Consider the following 18,658-nt stretch of genomic DNA (forward strand, 5'->3'; position numbering starts at 1 on the left):
GGAAATGCAGAAAGTGGTTGGTTTCCATGCCAACCTCAAAGCACACAATTCGAGCGTTGTGATTAGATAACCTCCACATCTCTGTGCCTGTGGCTGCAGCAAATGGGTTTTTCAGACTGAGCTCCGCCAGTGTGGGTCCAGTGTGGATATGCAAAATGTAATATTGCATCAAATATTGTGTGGCCCTTCCTGCTAAATGTCAGGACATTGCTTTGTGATCAGACAGCTGGGGTCTGTAGTTTGCACTCTACGAAGAACACTAGAGGGTTGGGGTGAGGAGTGATAGAATATCCGAATGTATTTTGTGAAGGTAATTATCTGGGAGAGTTCTTGAACATGTGGACAGACACAGGTGTCACATGATTGATCGATCATCTCTTTGCTCCTCCACAGTGGAGTGGCTGTGAATCCAGGATTCTGAGAGCACCAAGAGATTCTGATGAGTCCAAGGCCTCATCTCTACTCCAGGTGAGCTCCATGCCTAACCAAGACGTGCTGGACGTGGGAAACAGATTGTGAAGCAAAGATCCAGGAAAATTAGGTGAGCACATAATACTGAAAGTACAATAGGGTGAGTCCTTTCTCCTTACTCCTGGATCTTCTTAAGAGACAAAAGAAAGAACAACACACCAGAAATTGAGTGAAGAACATGGTCCTGTAGTTTAGAGGTAACCCCAAAGGGCATCATTAACGAGGCTGTGAATGGGCATCTGCTGGCTGGGCACAGCAGGGAGAAGCCACCTCCACCCAGGATGCCCTCAGTGGGTGGCTCCCAGAGCTCTGTGGCTATATCCCTGGGAACCCACTGTTGAGGCTCGTGAGCCTGGGGAGACAGGGCAGATGTAGGAGTGAGAGTGGATGAAGCGGGAAGTGAGGTAGCCTTGGGAAAACCAGCCCATGTGCTCACCCTGGATATTTCAAAATCCCCCGTGTTAAATTTTATCTTTATTTTTCAATATTTTGGTGAGTCTTTCTGGTTTAACAAAACCTCCTGTTTTACCAGGGATGAGAGCAGGAGGCTGCCTGCCTCTGCTCTGGGGTCTTCAGTAACACCCCCAAACTGCCTTCCAGCCTGGCCTGACCAGGTTCTCAGGAGATGCTGGAGTCTGTTGCGTGGATCATGCTTCCATGCCAGGTAGCTTGCATGCTTTGGCTATGTGTATAAACTTCCGCACCTACCTCTGGTTGTGGAGGAGGGTGGGTATGTTTTCTTGAGCCCTCTTTTTACCCTTTGGTGTGACCTTCCTCTAGCGAGGTCAAATATGCCTTAGGAAAGTCCTTCTGCATGCTCTCTTTGGGGTTCAAGTGACATCAACTAGTATCACTTCAGAAACGTGGAAATCGCCTCCTCATCAGATGGATGACATTCAGTTTCAGCCCCAGCTGAAGAGGAAGGATGCGATAGTTTTGGAAGCACAGCATTTTTCAACGAGTTTAGTTTTCCTCTCTAAAGTGACAGTCATAGCTCATATCCAACAAGAGTGTGGCCTCAGGGCAAGTGATGGCTGCCTGAAGGCTGCTTGCAGAGTGAGCTGTGTGACCACATGGGTCAATAGTGGAGACTCCACCCACACTTATTCAACATCGATTTTCAAAATCAAAAAGGAATTTGTATGTCAGGATGTCAGAATCAGTCACTATTAACATCACTTTTCCTGATAACTATAGTCATGTGTCACTTAACATACTGGATATATTCTGAGAAATACGTCATTAGGCAATTTTTACATCATGCCACCATCACAGCGTGAACTTACATGAGCCAGACGGTATAGTCTGTGCTCTATTGTCTATATTATCTATTGCCATATACACCTCTGCTATTTGCCTAGGGTATTGCTGTTCAGGCTGCGAACAAAATAATTTGAGATTAAATCAAACACAAGAGAAAATGATGCAGCTGAGAGTCGCCATATACATCGGATGTGTGGGCTGCTGCTGGTAGAAGAGAGCCTACTATTTTATAATAAGCCATCTATTTGTGAGTAGAAGGCATACATTCCAAAATGGTGATTAAAATATAGTAGAGTTAATACATCAACTGGTAATATAGCCATTATTGTCTTGAATAAGTATTAGTGACTGCACATAACTGGATGTTGGGTATGCTACATTTTTTATACTTCTGACAGCACTATAAACACAGAGTGACATGTTGTGCTAGGGTGTCATGGCAGCCATAATGTCATCAGGCAACAGGAAGTTTTCAGCTACATTGTAATCTGGGGCCACTGTGGATCTGAGGTCTGCTGTTGACCAACGTGTCCTTAGGTGGCATATAACTGTATTGAGATTCTGTGTTTTTGATTCAAGCTCTCTTTGTAGGATGCAGACCCACCCCCTTTTGATCCATGGAGAAACCTGTGACTCCCAGAGAGAGAAAGGTGGATCACTGCTCCTAACTAAAGCTGGCTAGGAGGGAACCTCACCTTCTTCACAGTGCACCAAAGAAGGGCTGGGAAATGTTTCCTGTATTTTCTGGAATGCTGTTCATACCTTTTGTCTTCATTTCTCTCTCTTTTATGAACATCTGGGCTTTACTTCCACCTTGTCATGGTCAGGGTCCTCCATGACCGGCATTCTGCCAAATCCAGTGTCTGATTCTTGGCTTGGCTGTTATTGGACTTGACCTGTCATATTGTTTGAGAGAGTCAGTTACTCCTTGGACAAGACAATGTCGTCTCTTTTTCCTAACACACAGCTCTCCTTTGGCTCTTCTCTCCCAGGCTTCTCCTGCATGCTCTCCTGACCCCTAAAAGGTGGAATGCTCTGAAGCTTAGCCTCGGACCCCTCTTTAACTCTTCCATCTACCTTCGCTGCCTAGCTGCTCCCTTCTAGTCTTATGGCATTTAACACCAACTACGTGCTGATGACTCTGAAATCTATCTTCAACCCATCTGCACCGCAACAGGCACCTCAAACAGCTCATTTGGACACAGCCCATCTGCCAACAAAATTATCCTGAAATGTCTCCATCCCAAAGAGTAGCTGCTCCATCAAACAGTCTTTTCTTGCCCTTACAGCCCACCTCCAATGGATTAGCTAAACCTTAGAATCCAACTTGAAACCGTGTGTCACCGTCTCTATCATGGACATCCTGGCCCGAGGCACCCTCCTCTCCCTGGGGTTAGTTCTGAAGCTCCTGATTGGTGTTCTAGGGTCTGTCTTTGCCCTCCTCTGCTTCATCCTCAATACAGCCCAAGTCATGCTACATGAATCTTCTCCCTGAGACTTTCCCATGTGGATTCATTTCACTTGGAGTAAAAACTTGCTGTCGTTTGGATCTTGAATGTCCCTCAAAGGCCCATGCGTTGAAGACTTGGTCCTCAGACTGTGGCACTATTGGGAGGGAGTGGAATGTTTAGAAGGTGGAACCTAGTGGAAGGAAGTCAGCCTGGACCCCTCTGGCCTCTCTCTTTGCCATCACCACATTCTCCCCGAGTGGTCACAGACCCAGAGCAACATGGCCAAGTGAGCATGGATCGAAACCTCCCAAACCAGGAGCCAGAGTCGATCATTCTTCTTCTTAAACTAAATTGATTCTCATTCTCTCTTTTCCTTTCCCTCTCTCTTTTTCTAAATGATTGATTTTCATTCTCATTCTCTCTTTCCCTTTCCCTCTCTCTTTTTCTTTTTGGTCACAGTAACAGAAAGCCGACAACCTACAGCCAAAGCCTGTAAAGTGCTTCCAAGTCCCCCATGTTCACACGTTATTCATTCATCTTAGGTCCAACACCTCTAGCCCTGGCTCAGTCTACCCAGATCCTGGGCACTCTTCTGCTTTCTTGGGCATTGATCTACGGACCCACATCCAGACCTTCGCCCTTGCTGATCCCTCTCCCAGGAAGGAACACGCTGGATCTTCTTACATTTCATCAGTATTTCTCCAAAAACAGGACTGCATCAGCAGGTCGTTCCCTGAATACTTCCTAACACACTCAGGGGTCCATCACTTTATCCCATTTAGCTTTCCCATCCGTAGGTCACCAGTCAACATACTACATATTAACTTGTGACTTTTGTTTATTTGCTTTATTAGTATATTATAATTTTAACATTGGGTCCATTGTGCACATATGTATATGCACGTAATATAGTTTGATTGATTTCGTTACTCAGTACCTCCTCTGATTTTCTGAGTCTGACCCATTTCACTCAGCATGTTATTCTCAGTTCTAAACGTTTTGCTTGCAACTCTTTTGAATCGTCAGTTTCTCTCACAGGCTCTCCACAAAGACAGAAACTTTTCCTCTCTCACCAGTCTGTCTCTAGTTCCCAGGTCACTATTTCACCCAGATGATACTCAAAAATATTTGCTGAATGAATAGACAAATGCAAGACTTGACTAATATTCTTTGGGCAGTATGTCTATTTGCATGTGGCCATATATTATAAACTTTAAAAAGATGAATAGCCTTCAGAAGGCGTCTACTGCCCCAATGCGCTGCCCATATGGTCCTACACATTGAATGGACCAAAGGGGAGAGAAGAAATTGAATCTCCTGCACATATCCCAGCAACGATATACTCACTGAAAATCATCCACATCAGGACAGATCATGTGCTCCCTCAGGAGCTTGAAATGACCTATACTCCACATTTAACAGGCTACTTACTGTGGATAACTGGTCTACCAGAAGAGTGTTCTCTAGTAAGCAAATCAGATTTCCAATGTGATGTTAACGAGAAGTGATTTTTTTCCCCAAGAGCTTGAAAGTGTAAGTTAGAAAATCCAATAGTTTATTCACCCATGACTCATTTCAATTGAAATTTTCCTATTAAAAAAATTGAAAAGTGTTGGAGAATTAAATTGATCATCCATGAGGTAAGAGTACTTTTTTCATTTACAGAACAAAACGGCTAAGCTTTTTTTTTTTTTTTAATGATGGAGTTGTGTCTAAAAGATAATGGATTAAGGGTGACAAATCTTGGACAATTTAAGCATCAAACATCAAAATAAATCATGACAGGAACAGACTACAACTCACTGGGTAAAATAGGCAACCACAGCTCCACAAGGAAATAAACAGATGAATAAGTAGAGGGAAAGGGAGACTCTTCTTGAACCAGAGAGTTGACTAATGCACATAAAAGGAGTTCTGGTATTAGGAAATTGCCCTACGGATGCTGATTCAGGCAGGAGTCTTTACTAGATGCTGGGGCTGACGGGTGGGTGGCAGTCAGTGAGAAAAGAAAATAGTTGTAGCTTCGGAGCATCTTCTTCAATGACTAGTCAATTATGCCGGACAGAATGGTGAGGTGGAGAGGCCTGGCCGACTCCAAGATGATAGGGATGACCCTCGGCAGGGTTGGGAAGGGTCGCCATGTTTTTGCATTGAACACCAGTGTAGTTCTCCCCAAGGAAGCCTGCCTGAGCTTGTCGTGCAGAAACCTCATGTCTCAGTCTCTGGAAACTGTCAAAGACAGGAGAAATTAGGGAAAGGGCGAGGAACCTTCCAGAATGGAGGAGACTGAAACCCACAACAGCTGGATGATTCTGGATGGACTCACGGAGCAGAAAGGAAAGAGAGGTGGTGCTAGGAGAACTGGCCAAGTCAGAGAGGTGTCTGGTTGGTGGGACGCTGCCTGGTGCTGCTGACTTCTTGTATAGTGTTTACGTAGGAGCCCTCCTTTTTTTTGGGAGGTGGGGAAAATCCCCTGTAAATTTAAAGGTATCTGTGACTTATTCACAAAAGTTTCTGAAAAGACTAGTGATTTATGTTCATAAATGTATGCAGAAGAGGTATGGTGGAGAAGATATGGTAAAATTTAAAGCATTGTAGGTAATATAGGGATTTTTAAATACTATTCTGACAACTTTTCTGGAAGTTTGATATTTTTAAAAATAGTTGACTAAGAATAAAGTATAGAAATTATAAATATTATCCTGATAGTATGAGTTAATGAGCTTTCTATCAGTATAGAAAATGTGATTAGCTGTGAGTATAATCTATTCTCCTGGGTTAATTACAGTGAAAATATCCAACAAATGGAAATGAGGGTTTGAATTGGGGCCACTTTTGAATTGAATCACTTTTGAATTAGGGCCGTGATGGTATGACATAGAACTCTATTGCTCACAGTGAGGTATTGCTTACAGATCAAGAATTTCCCAGTGAGGTACTGGGGCTGTAGCTCAGTGGTAGAGTGCTCACCTAGCACATATGAGGCCCTGAGTTTGGTCCTCAGCACCACATAAAGGTAAATAAATAAAATAAAGCTATTGTGTCTATCTACACTACCAAAAAAAATTTTTTTAAAATCCCCAACGATAGTTGAAGATCCCAACTTGTTCTTTTATTCCTTTCAAACTTTAAAAGTAATATTATTTCATTTTAAAGGGTCCTAACAGAAAATTTCAAAAGTACCAAAAAGGTTGAGAAAAAATAGTACACAAGGAAAATCCACCTGTAGCTATTGCTAACATTTTGGTCCAATGTCTTCCACTTTTTCTTGTTTTAAGCAAGCATTTTTGTTTATTTGTCTATTTACCTTATTAAAAGACAAGTCTAATGGTATTTAGGTAGACTTTGCTCCTCTGTGCCCTTCTCCAATCATCTCAAGCATTCTTTCCGTGTTGTTACATGGTCTTTCTCAATGACAATTAAGCGCCAGCCATGGGTCACTTAACCTTGCCCTGTGGATGGCATAACAGGAAGTAAGCAGGGCTGTGTAGCAGATGGCAAAGAAACTAAATCTTAACCCTGGAAACATGAAAATTTATATTTGAATTGGAAAATATTTGGTGACGTGATTGTGATTATTGGGCGGTACATCATGTGCATAATGAAACTGATAGTTGAGGAGAGAGGTGAATTAGGAAGAATCAACATGTGTATGGCTACATTTGGAAAAGTCTTCCAAGAAATCAGATAAGCCCAGGAGAAAAATCACACCATTTATAAGGAGAAATAGAAGGGAAATGAGATAGTCCAAAATATTGGCAGGCAGATTGGAAAAGCCAATGGCTTCCAGGTCACCAGCAATAAGAGATGGGATTTGAAAAGAATTTATTCAACAACAGCCCAGTAAGACTCCAGGGAGTAAAGAGAAAGGTGATAGTGAGGTTATGTCCGTCTCACACATGTGAGCTTCCAGAAAACTGAGAAGGGGAATGGGGTAAGGAAGCAGTAAGAAAGCAGGTTTGAGTCTATACTCTGGGAAAACAATTCCACACACAAACCATGGGTGTAGTTACTGAAATTCAGACCTGAATGGATGGTAAAGATGAGAAATCTATTAAGTGTTTGGGAATATCATGTTCCAAGTTACCATGAACAGGAAAACCAGATTAACAGATGTATGCACTAGGATCTGAAGACTGCTTCGGCCTTTCCAGTAACTTGGATTTTCCAAAGTGCTTACTCCACCATCTCTCATCCTGCATGCTTTTTTTTGTTTTTTTCTTTAAGTGCTGGGGATTGAACCCAGAGCTTCATACATGCTAGGCAAGCGCTCTACCACTGAGCCACTCAGAGAGGGCATCCGACCTGACAGGCCATGCCCAAGACTGAAGGATGTGAGTCCACAGGACAGGCACACATCTGTGAGAGACCACTTCTTGACTACACCTTGGAAAGGTCCTTTGAGAGTGTCCCCTGAAGTCTTTCTCATTATTCCATGCAGTTGCTTCAGGAAGCAAATTATTCTCTCTGTTTGAAAAGGAGTCAAAAGACCTGAGAGGACAAGAAGTTGGTGGCAGGGAGGCCACCAGTGAGAAATGCTGCCTGGTGCTGAGGCTCAGGCCACCTCACCACTTCCCACGGAATCTGCAGGGGCCTGTGCTGTCGGAGAAGCAGCTGGGCACCTGTCCCTCAGACAGAGCTGCAGACCACCCTGCCCTCCACGGCTGCTTCGATAAACAGCCCCATGAGGCTGCTTTCTTGTCCCGCCAGCCCAGGATGGGCTGTTTACTGTCTGAATTCTGATGCTTTGACATCTAGACCTTGCTGTCCTTGGCCTCTCTCAGAGATGGCCAGTTCCTGGAGATAGTGAACAAATCACCCAAAGAAAAAAATTCAAATACAAACCAACCGACCCAGAGCCCACACATCCCACCAGCTCCCTTATGGGACCATCACACTCTGGGTCACTTTCCAGCTGCCCTCATCTCTCCTGGGCCAGGCACCAGGCATCCAGGAAGGGCCCCTGTCCCCCAGGTCCTGGTGAAATCAGGATCCCTGTTAGCCAAACCCAAACCTGCTGTTCCTCCCTGCAGACCCTGACCTGGGCTGAGGCACGGGTTCTGTCTTGAGTCCTTCTGTTTCCTGGCCCTCCCCGAAGCTCCCCTGTGTGACCCTAAGTGGGGAAAGGAGCAACGCTGACTTTTGAGTGACGCTCCTCAGTCAATCTGTCAGTCTCCCTACACCTCTGATTTTCTGGGTGCGGGTTCAGCAGTTCTTACTCCGATTCCAAGTTTCAGGGGCTCCACAGTATCCATCTTGCGGTTGGCAAATTCCAGTTCATGATTTTAAGCTTCAGATCTCTCCACAGAGCAGGAAGCTGTTGCTGTTTTGGTTGTTCTTTCCACGTCTCCACAACCCAAGAGATAAACATCGGCCTTGGGTTTGGATAAGGAGTTATTTATTATTCTTGGAAAATCAGGGAGAGGGGAGGCAATCCTTGCTTCAGCGTGCCTGCCCCTGGAGAGCGCTGACCCCCTGAGGAGGTCTCTGCTAAATGGCATGGCCTTCTAGATCTTTCCATCTCCTTACCCGCTTCAGGAATGGAAGCAAGCTGTGTGGAGTCCACGGAGCTTGTCAGCTTGTGCTGTCTTTGGGGACACGAACTCCGAGCCCTAAGGGGGTCAAGACAATCCTCCTGGCCCAGGGCTTTTGGTTGACTTGCTGCAGTTCAGAAAGACAAGATTTAAGTGGATCAAGTTGAAATATGAGCCCGTCCGTCTTGTCTTCTCCATCATTGTACATTATTAAAGTCAACAACCATGAACTTGGATGAACTGCCAGGAACGGGGCCCAAACGAAGTTTGCCCTCATCGATCACACTTATTTTTCTTTGAGAACACAGCCAGCACATTTGGGGTTTTTATTATCCCGTCTCCCAACAACAACACCAGCCAAGCACGGCCGACTGGCTCAGCGCATTAGCAGAGCCGATGACTGAGGAGCGACATCAAAAGACACAAAACAAACGAAGACAAACGGGCCCTAATTTCTTCGCTTGCTTCTGGGTTGTGGATGAGGAGGGCAGGATGGATTTTATGGGTCTCAAAGAATCATCTTGTGTCATTTTAATTAATCGAATCATCCCGGTGAAAAGCAGAAGCATGAAATGGGGGTTTTCCACTCCTGGTTTCGCTCAGAGCTCTGTAGGACGGCCACCTGCCAATTCTCTGGGGACAGTGGGTCCCCCACCACCTCTGCACGATCCCTCTGCCAAAACTCAGAGAACTGACGATGCTCTGTAAGACTACAACTGAGAAACCTGAGCACAGACCGCGGCCCGGACTTTCTGCTCTCTAGGAAATCGAAGCTCATTGCAGAAGTGTGGGAGGAGAGCATGTTCACAGGCCACCCCTCTCTGTGAAGACAGGCTAAGTACCCTCCCCGGGTGGCTCTCCTGCCTAAGACAGGAAGAGAGTTCCCTCCAGTTCTCCTGCACTGCTTTGGTGGGCTCCACTCTCCTTAGCCTCCCAGGCAGGATTCCTGATGGCCTCCGGTTCCAGAAATGACCAGTCGCCTACCCAGCATTCTTTTGGTCCTTCTCTTCAACAGAAGTCTGATTTTACCCTGTGTGTTAGTATTTCAAAATAAACAGGAAACTTTCTGTCCTCCGTTATAGTCAGGGATGGTCCGGTGACCCGGTTCTAGCTAAAGAGATGTAGGTGGATACGAGCAAGGCGGCTTCCAGGAGCCGTCTTTAAAAGGAGTCGATTCTACTGATGGCCCATCCTTTCCCCTTCCTTCTTTTTAGTTTTTCCTTTTGGATTCTGGAATGCAGATGTGATAGTTGGAGGTAGAGCAGCCACTTGAGAGGAAGAGGAAGCATAGAGGCCGGAGGCCTTGCTTAAAGATGAGGGGAGGCTTGAGGGTGGAGTCAGGCTGGAGCAAGGATGAGGGAAATCTGGGGAGCAGAGGTCATGTCTAGGAAAGTGAGAACCTTCAGGGTGGAGGACAAACTCTAGGGTGGAGGCCACATCCAAGAATGGCAGAGCATGGCGGGTCGTCGCTGGAGACTGTCAGCGGTCATGAGGTCACTGCACCACACTCGGCTGCCTTCCTAAGAAGCTCATGCTGTGGGGGTGAAACACAGGCCCTGACTTACTTTACACCCCCATTTAGCATCATCCCTGCCCACCCCCCATGCACGTGTGTACCGCCACCCTGGGATCCTGGCTCCTGGACAGGCTGTGCAACTAATGTTTGTTCCTCTCTTTTTTCTTTTAAAAGGTGACACATTTTCTTGGCTGGTGGCCGACTCTTAAGTTACTGAGAAATGCTGTCAGTGGAGAATCACTGCTGGCTGTGTCCCACACGGGATAAGCTCTGCTCCTTCCACTGCTCCCCTCCGATCTACTCTCCCACAAGGACGTGAGTCCCTTGCCCCGTGCCGCACGTCCTTCGAGATGCTCTTCCGAACACTCCCTTGGCCCGCGGAGGAAGATCTGGGCTCCTTATCTGGGCCTTCAGAGTGCCTTCGTAGCTCCACCCAAGCACGACGCTGGGGAGATCAGCCGCTATTTCACGTGCCGCTCGTGTGAACTTGGAACGGCCAGGTAGGGGTGTTCATCTAGCCAGCCTCTGCCCAGTTCCTGTCTCACAAATGTCTGTTAGATGAATGAAAAATGGAGTGGGAGGAGCGTGCACTGCAAATTCACCCAGCTGCATCTGTGGAAGCATTGTGGGATGTTTGCTCAGATGTCCCTGCAAAGGCCTGGATTCTGCTCTGGCCCAATGACCCCTCTCATTCGGGCTGAATGTGTGCAGGACTTCCATTTAGATCAGCAGGATGATTGTCCCATCAACCTATAGAATTGCAAAATAACTCCGTGTTGTTTTCAGTCACTAAGCTTTGGAGGAATTTGTTATGCAGTGATAGATGACTGATGTGTGATTCTTTTCCCCTGATTTCGTATTCCCCAATTAATATGGTGACCTGAGCAGGGTTTTTGCCTTTTTTTTTTTTTTTTTTCCTTCTTCCCTCAGTTGCTTCCATCCTCCTTCTCTCCCTTCACTTTGTATCAGGAAAACTACTCCCATTACCTCGTGGTCACCACCCCTCAGGCTGGGCCGAGTGCTAGTGCTTTGGGGCAGACGCGCAGAGAAGACTCTGCAGGTCTGTGATTGGCCCTCACAGCACCCGAGGGGGATTGGCTGAGGAGCCACACTCGTGTTGGGGACCATAAACCCAGGATGTTAACCATGGAAGCTTTGGCTGCTCCTTTCATGGGAAATTACCCCCAAACTCCCCATTTCATATTTTAAATGGTCTTCTTTGTTCTCATTGTTGCACTGTCTAAATTGGCAGCGTTCACAGAAATATCTCCAAACCTTCCTCTTGTTCTGTGGTTCAGGACAGGCTCTCTGTGGCTAATAAGAAGAAGATCCTTGAAGTTGCACTTTACGTCGTTGTGCAATGGGAAGCGGGTCCTTTCTTCTCCCTGTTTCTTCAGAAGGTCTTCGATGGAGGGGGTTCCTCCCCCTGGCCCTGGATGACAGCCACAGGCTTACACTTCTCTGGCTAGTCCTCTGAACTCTTGACGGCAGTGTTCTGGTTATTCTCAAGCCATCAAATGTCTTAGAACTTGGTCTCGATGTACGATGTGTGCATCCTAAAGGAAGGACGCAGATGAGAGACTCGACTTCTCCCCGAGGCCCAGCGTGGGTGGCGGCCAGTGGGGGTGAGTTCCTCTTCTCCGGGACCTCTTTTCCCACTCACTGCTGAGCCCCCGGGGAAGCCTGGAGCAGGGCAGCTGGCTTGAGGAGAGCTTCCATCTGGCCTCCACTCGAGCTTCTGGTTGGACAGAGCTCAGCTGGCCTCCAACATCAGGCCCACCTCTGTCCAGGGGCCCCGGCATCCTGGGCTGTGGCATGGGCTGGCAGGTCCACCCGAGCCTCAGATTTCCTAACTGCCCTCTGGCCGGCAGCTGGTTCAAGTTCTAGCTCTTACAGGGCAGTGGGCAGGGTCAGCTCGCTAGTAGCTCTTGGGAAGCCTCCTTGACGTGAGGTCGAAGGGGAAACACCCTCCACCCTGCCCAGGGCCTGGCACACAACCCCAATCCCCCTTTCAGGTGACCTTCCAGATGGGATGCCCTCCAACAGTCCTGGAAGGTCAGGTGGCTTTCTATGGAGTGTCTTGGTAGATTCTGTGTAAGATCCAGCACCGTATTTGACATGCAGTCGTTAATCACCTTGCTTTTCAGGGATCAGCCATTTCATTTTAACATCTCTGGGAAGGAATTGTTTTCTCCTGAAAGATGAAGCCGTGGGATTTATGATTCTTTTTAATGAGCATGAAAATGAGAGTGTGGAGACCCTTGGGAACAATTATGTGGGGTTTCCCCCACACTGAGCCCAGGGCATCTATTTCTCACCCTGACCAAGGAGAGAGCCTCCAGGTCCCCAAAGTGACTTAGTTATCCTGTGTCAACACTCCTCTGCTGGAGGGCACTTTCTGGTGACCTAGGGGACCTGTCCTTTTAAAGGGTGGGTCAGCTTTTAGATTTAGATGAAAAATCTAGAAAACCGGCCACGATAAAAATCAGTCTGCAAATGGATGGCCCGAGACCCTCTTAGAGTGTGATACAGCTTTCGAGCTGACAGGAAGTCTAAGTCACACTGCTTGCCCCCGCGGTTTGTGTTCCCTGCAAATGTGGTTTTAATCCAGAGCCATGAATTCTGCAAACTCACATCTCAGGCCTGTCCCTCATAATAGACCGCCTCCCCGCCCCCACACTTGCAGCCCGTGTGGCGGGTCCCAAGGAAAGCTCCAGCATGATGCAATTTGCCCCTCAGGCCTGGTCCCCGGAGCAGCTGCAACTGATTATGGCTCGGCTGCAGGCTCTGTTTTATTTATGACCCACGTCCTCCGCCTCCTCAAAATCCATCAGGGCACACTCATGGAAGTAAAATTAGAGGCCCCGGACAGGGCTGGAGCTTGGGAATTGCACTTTACCCTCCTTCTTTTCAGGGCAGCCCTGATCAGGAAAGCCAATCGAGGGGCCAGGCCCAGGAGAAGGCCTGCCCTGGCCCCTGTGTGTATCTCCACTGCCCACTAATAGTGAGAAAGGATGTTCTCTTAGGCTCACAATCCTGGCTTCCCCTCTCTCCGTGAAATTGGTCTTCTGCTTTGCCCTCCTTCCTGCCCTGGCTAGATCCCCGGTTCTTGGTCGATATTTCAGTTCCTGCCCTCATCTTCCAACCATGATCATTGCTGCTTGGTGGTGTTTGCTGGCAAGAGCAGGTCCTTCCAAGTCACAGGCTACCCGTGTTAGTCACTGCTCACATTTCTGATTTTTTTCCTAACAGAAAGAGAGTCATCCTCACCCATCATGCGATCGATCCTTCTGGCCTGCTGTTTTGAGGGTGTCCCTTAGCAGAAGGGACCAGAGCTGGTTCCTCCTTTCCTCTGATGGCTTCTTGGAAGAACTGTCACTTTGACTTCCCCACATGACATTTGCATGAGATAAGGCCTCATTCTTTTCCCTCTCTGGAGCTCCATATTTATTTTCAAGAGCTTTTGGCTCCCAGTTAAAACAAAGAGAGTCGTTTGGCCAAGGACTGCATGGAAAGGACGTTATTAGCTGAAGCATTCTCTTCCCCGCGGAGGCTGAGAAACTACTTCTAACTAGGGCTGCCTCTCCAACACTAGTGGCCTTCATTCACATTTAAGGGCCCTCTGCCGGATGCTCACACATGCCTTCAAGTGCGCTCACATGTATTCAAGGAGGGAGAGCCAGGCCGATCGGTAGCGAATTTGAGAAAGAATTGGAGAAAAATTGAGAAATGAGAAGCATTCAGATGCCAGAAGAGCAAAATGAAGGAATGATGTATTGAGAGGATCTGCCCAAAGCCTGAATTTGTGCATAAGGACCCTCACCCCAGCAGGAGGCATTACGTCATTCATGCATTGTAGGCTTTTTGATGGATGAGTATAAAATTGGTTGTCCTAACAAGAATTTAACAAGCATTTCCTGCAGGTCACTCAAGGGAGAGAGGGCTTTGTAGGTTCCTGGCCCAGCCTCTTGAGAAGGAGCATTTCGGACCTCCCTGCTCCACATTCAGGACAATCCCAGGGCCATGTGCTGTGTCATTCCTCAGGTGATGCCCCTTATAAAGTGCACTCACACAAGAGCTCCTGGGGTGCCGTCTGGGCCCAGCTCATCTAAATCTCCTGTGCCCTTCATACCTGTCATGGCTGGAGAAATCGAGGCAGGGTCACTTTCTCTTCCTTTCCTCCCCTCCTACCAATTCTGAGAGTGTTGCTCCCGATATACAGGCCACGTACAGGACGGGCAGGAACAGTGAGGTGGGAGCCCAGCTTCTCCCCAAGGATTGCGTGGCCTGGACGCTGTTGCCTTCCCAGAGTCTGACTAAGTGCTTCACGGACCTCTGCTCCGGTTCTTTTCGCCTCTGTCTCCTTGGCTGAGATCTGCACATCCTAACAGATGTTCAGCCTCGCTGTTGGGTCCCTGGGGGCAGTTTCTGGGTTGGGTCCATCTTGACAGAGGATGGCCTGACTCAGGAATTTCCCTCTGTGTCAGTCTCTGAATCAGGAGCCATGGTCACTGGGCTGGAACAGTTAGACAACCACTAAGTCTGAAAAGAGGGGGAAGGAATCCAACTCCAGGACCTTCAAGTTGTGATCCTTCTGGAGCTGAGAGGTGGCCCTGGTGTGTGAATCTAAATGTGAATCAAGTTTGAAAAGCAAGGGACTAGATGACGTTTCTGTGTTTTGGTCCTGCCTTTTGAGTCCGTGTTGGTTCCAGGAAAAACATCTGTGTTCCACCAACTCACCGTCTGAGTGGGCAATTTGCACAGGACAAATCCCTTGACCCAGATGTGCCAGGTGTGCCAGGGCCCAAGGGGTATCAGCACCCTGAAGCTGGAGATGGACTTTATTTCCCTTTGAAATACAAGTTTTGTTCTCATCTCACACCCGAAATGTTCCTCAAAGAAAAATTATTTTTATAGTGAATATAGCTATCAAAGAGAAAAACAAAACAAGTTAAAACTGTCCATAACTCCCTGTTCAGGAATAACCACTTTAAAGACTTTAATGTAGTTCTTCCCATATGTTCTTGGTTTTACATATAAATACATGTACGTGTACAGATGCACATTCTTTCTAAACTACCGGGATCACACAATCTCAATGCCTGTCCATCAGATAAGCTGTATCAACGTCTTTCTGTGTCATTGAGTGCATTCTTACAATATCTTCTTCAATGGTATTTGGAGAAAATATTATGAATGTACCAAGACTTTTCAATTAAATTCTTGTTTTTGAATTTCAATTATTCTTCCCTTATTCCTCTATTCTACTATTGATAGACATTGGCCTGGTTTTTACTGACATAAAATATCTTTGCAAGATTAAGAAGCGGAAGCTGTTGGCTCATTGTTCTTTTTTTTTTTTTTTGGTACCAGTGATTAAACCCAAGGGTTCACTAAGTTGCTGAGGTTGGCTTTGAACTCGTGATCCTCCTCTCTCAGTCTCCCTAGTTGCTGGGATTACAGGGGTGAGCCACAGGGCCTCACTAAGTTGCTGAGGTTGGCTTTGAACTCGTGATCCTCCTCTCTCAGCCTCCCTAGTTGCTGGGATTACAGGGGTGAGCCACCATGCCTGGCTGGATCATTGTTTTAATTTGCACTTTTGTATGTGAATCACCCTTGTATTTCCTTTCTGTTAGTGTCTGAGTATTAGGCTTTCAGTTTTAGGGCATAAATGCTTCATCATAGAGTGTAAAAAATATGTTCTTTTTTGTCATTTGCCTCTCTAGTCTGTAGGGGAGTTCAGTCTACACACCATTTCTACTCAGTTGTGTTTTGGGTGGGAAGACAGGTTGGATCCATTATTCCTTAACCTCCTGGTCTGTGCCTTTGAAGCACTGTTTAGATGACCATTTTCATATTGAGATGAATCTACAGGCTCACCACTAGTTTCTTTCATTACTTTTACTTTTTAAAAATAATTAAAGCCATTCATCCATTTGCAATTCATTAATTTGCATGGCATCTGGTCTTTACCATTTTTTTTTCAATTGGTTAGCAAACTTTCTCAGTTCTTGTTTTATAAATAAAATTTATAATTGCATGCTTCCTTTCTTGTGTTTTACGTTCTTATTTATTTCCCAAGATCTGTTTCTGGAATTTATGTTATATTTTATTTGTCTATCCATTCCTGAGCCATTATCAGAGTTTTAAATGATCATAGTTTTCAAATAAATATGATTCCATTTCTTGCATATTAGGCGATTCCTTCTATTTTGATCACACACACGCACACACACATGCAAAGGGCATTGATCCTATATTGCTGTCACAGTGGCAGTCACAGGGACAAATGGCAGGTCCTCCCTGCTCTTTGGGGTGTGTGCTTCCCTTCCTTCACTCACAGAATTGGAAGAAAAGAAGAGCAAACTGTGCCTCTCACATCACCAAGTGCAGCCCTGGCCGGTGAGCCAGCTCAGAGTGCCATCACAGCTCGGTAGAAGGCAAACTGTGCCCACACAGCTATTTGGCAGCAGGACACTAAACTCATTGGGTCAGGAGCCAAATTCCACAGGGCAGACTCCAGATGCGCAGCAAGGTGAGTGCAGACTGCAAGCCCCAGTGTGGAGGTGGAGGGACCCACTTCACTCCTTCCCACAGGTTCCTCCAGGGCAGGTGGGCACCCTTCTTCTTCTTGCTACAATAGTGACGACCATTTTATGACCATTTCCTGGAGGGACAAAATAAGGCTAGCAAAGACAGCACATTTCTTTTCTTATCTGAGAAAAATCAGCACCAGGGGAAGAGAAAAAAAAAAGTTAAGTAGAAGGGTCTGTTTTGTGGGCTGGTGTTACGGTTTGGATATGAGGTGTCCCTCCAAACCTCCTGTTAATGGAAGAACAGTCAGAGGGGGTGATCAGGGTGTGAGAGCCCTCACCTAAGCAGCCCGTCCTGCTAACTGAAGGCAGATGGGGCATGGCTGGAGGAGGTGGGTCTCTGGGGGCATGTCCATTCGTCTTCCCTGAGTCCCCCTTCCCCACTCTCTCTTCCCTCTGTTTCTTGATCCAGCCACGAGTGAGCAGCTCTCTTCTGCTAGGCCTTTCCCCTCATAGTGTGCTGCCTCACCCTGGGCCCAGAGCAACGGAGTCAGCTGCCTAGGGACTGAGACCTCGGGAACCATGAACTCCAAATAAACTTTCCCTCCTCTAAGTTGTTCCTGTTGAGTATTTTGGCCCCAGAGATGCAAAAGTTGGATAAAACATCTAGCAAGCGGCACAGGCACACAGAGCTCTGCACACAGAGCTCTGCACACAGAAGGGCCCACTGTCCGTTCAATGCTCCTCCATCACCGTCTTTCAATTCTCAATAATTTTGAGAAGGGGCCTCCTCTTTTGTTTTGCATGAAGTCAAAAAATTATTATTGAATTATTATCTGACTCTAATAAGCAGTGTAGAAAAAAAAAAAAAACAGGGAATCAAGCGTTCTCAGATACCAGGGGGTGGTTATAATGCTATAATTGTCCTGTTTTACTAATTTTTTAATTCTTGACAACTGGCTGAAGCCTTATCAAATTCAGCCCCTTCCTTCATGTGTCAAATGATGGAGTCTACACTTTAGCAACCTAACCCTGGGTTCTTTTATTCCATGAAATAGTTTTCCATTCCTAGTATTAATAAGACTCTAAGACCTGCCTTAGAACTGACCTACTCAGCTGTACAATGGTTTCACTTTCCATAGTTGTACAATGGTTTCAATTTCCATACCAATGGAATTCTGAAAAATTCCAGACATAAATAATGTATACGTTTTGAACTACATTCCATTCTTATTGTGATGAAATCTCACAATGTTCCGCTTCATCCCACCTAGCAGGTGAATAGTCCCTTTGTCCAGTGTATCCATGATGTATATGTTTCCCTTCCATTAGTAATCTAATAGCCATCTCTGTTGTCATGGTTTTTTAAAATTGATTTTAAAAAAATGACAGTGGAATGCATTACAATTCTTATTACGCATATACAGCACAATTTTTTTCATATCTCTGGTTGTATATAAAGTCCTGTTTAACAGAGTGCTTGTGTTCAAGCAAACTTTTTAAAAATTTAGTAATAGCTCAAAAGCCCAAGAGTAATGGTGCTGGTAACTGAGCATGTCAAAGAGAAGCCATAAAATGCTTCCTTTAAATAAAAGATGAAACTACAATAAGATATTTGGACAGAGGCAGAGAGAGAGAGAGAGAGAGAGAGAGAGAGAGAGAGCATTCATATAACTTTTATTAAAGTATACAGTTGACCACCCACATTTGCAGGTTCCATATTATTTGATCATGCAATCATAGAGATGGGAAATGTCTTAAAAGTTGCACCTACACTGAACATATGCAGACTTTTTTCTTGTTATTAATCCCTAAACCATACAATATGACAATAATCTGCATAACATCTGTATTGTTTTGGATGTTATAAGTAATCTAGAAATGATTGAG

Source organism: Callospermophilus lateralis, chromosome 17 (genome assembly GCF_048772815.1).
Source record: "Callospermophilus lateralis isolate mCalLat2 chromosome 17, mCalLat2.hap1, whole genome shotgun sequence".
In the NCBI taxonomy this organism is placed as follows: Eukaryota; Metazoa; Chordata; class Mammalia; order Rodentia; family Sciuridae; genus Callospermophilus; species Callospermophilus lateralis.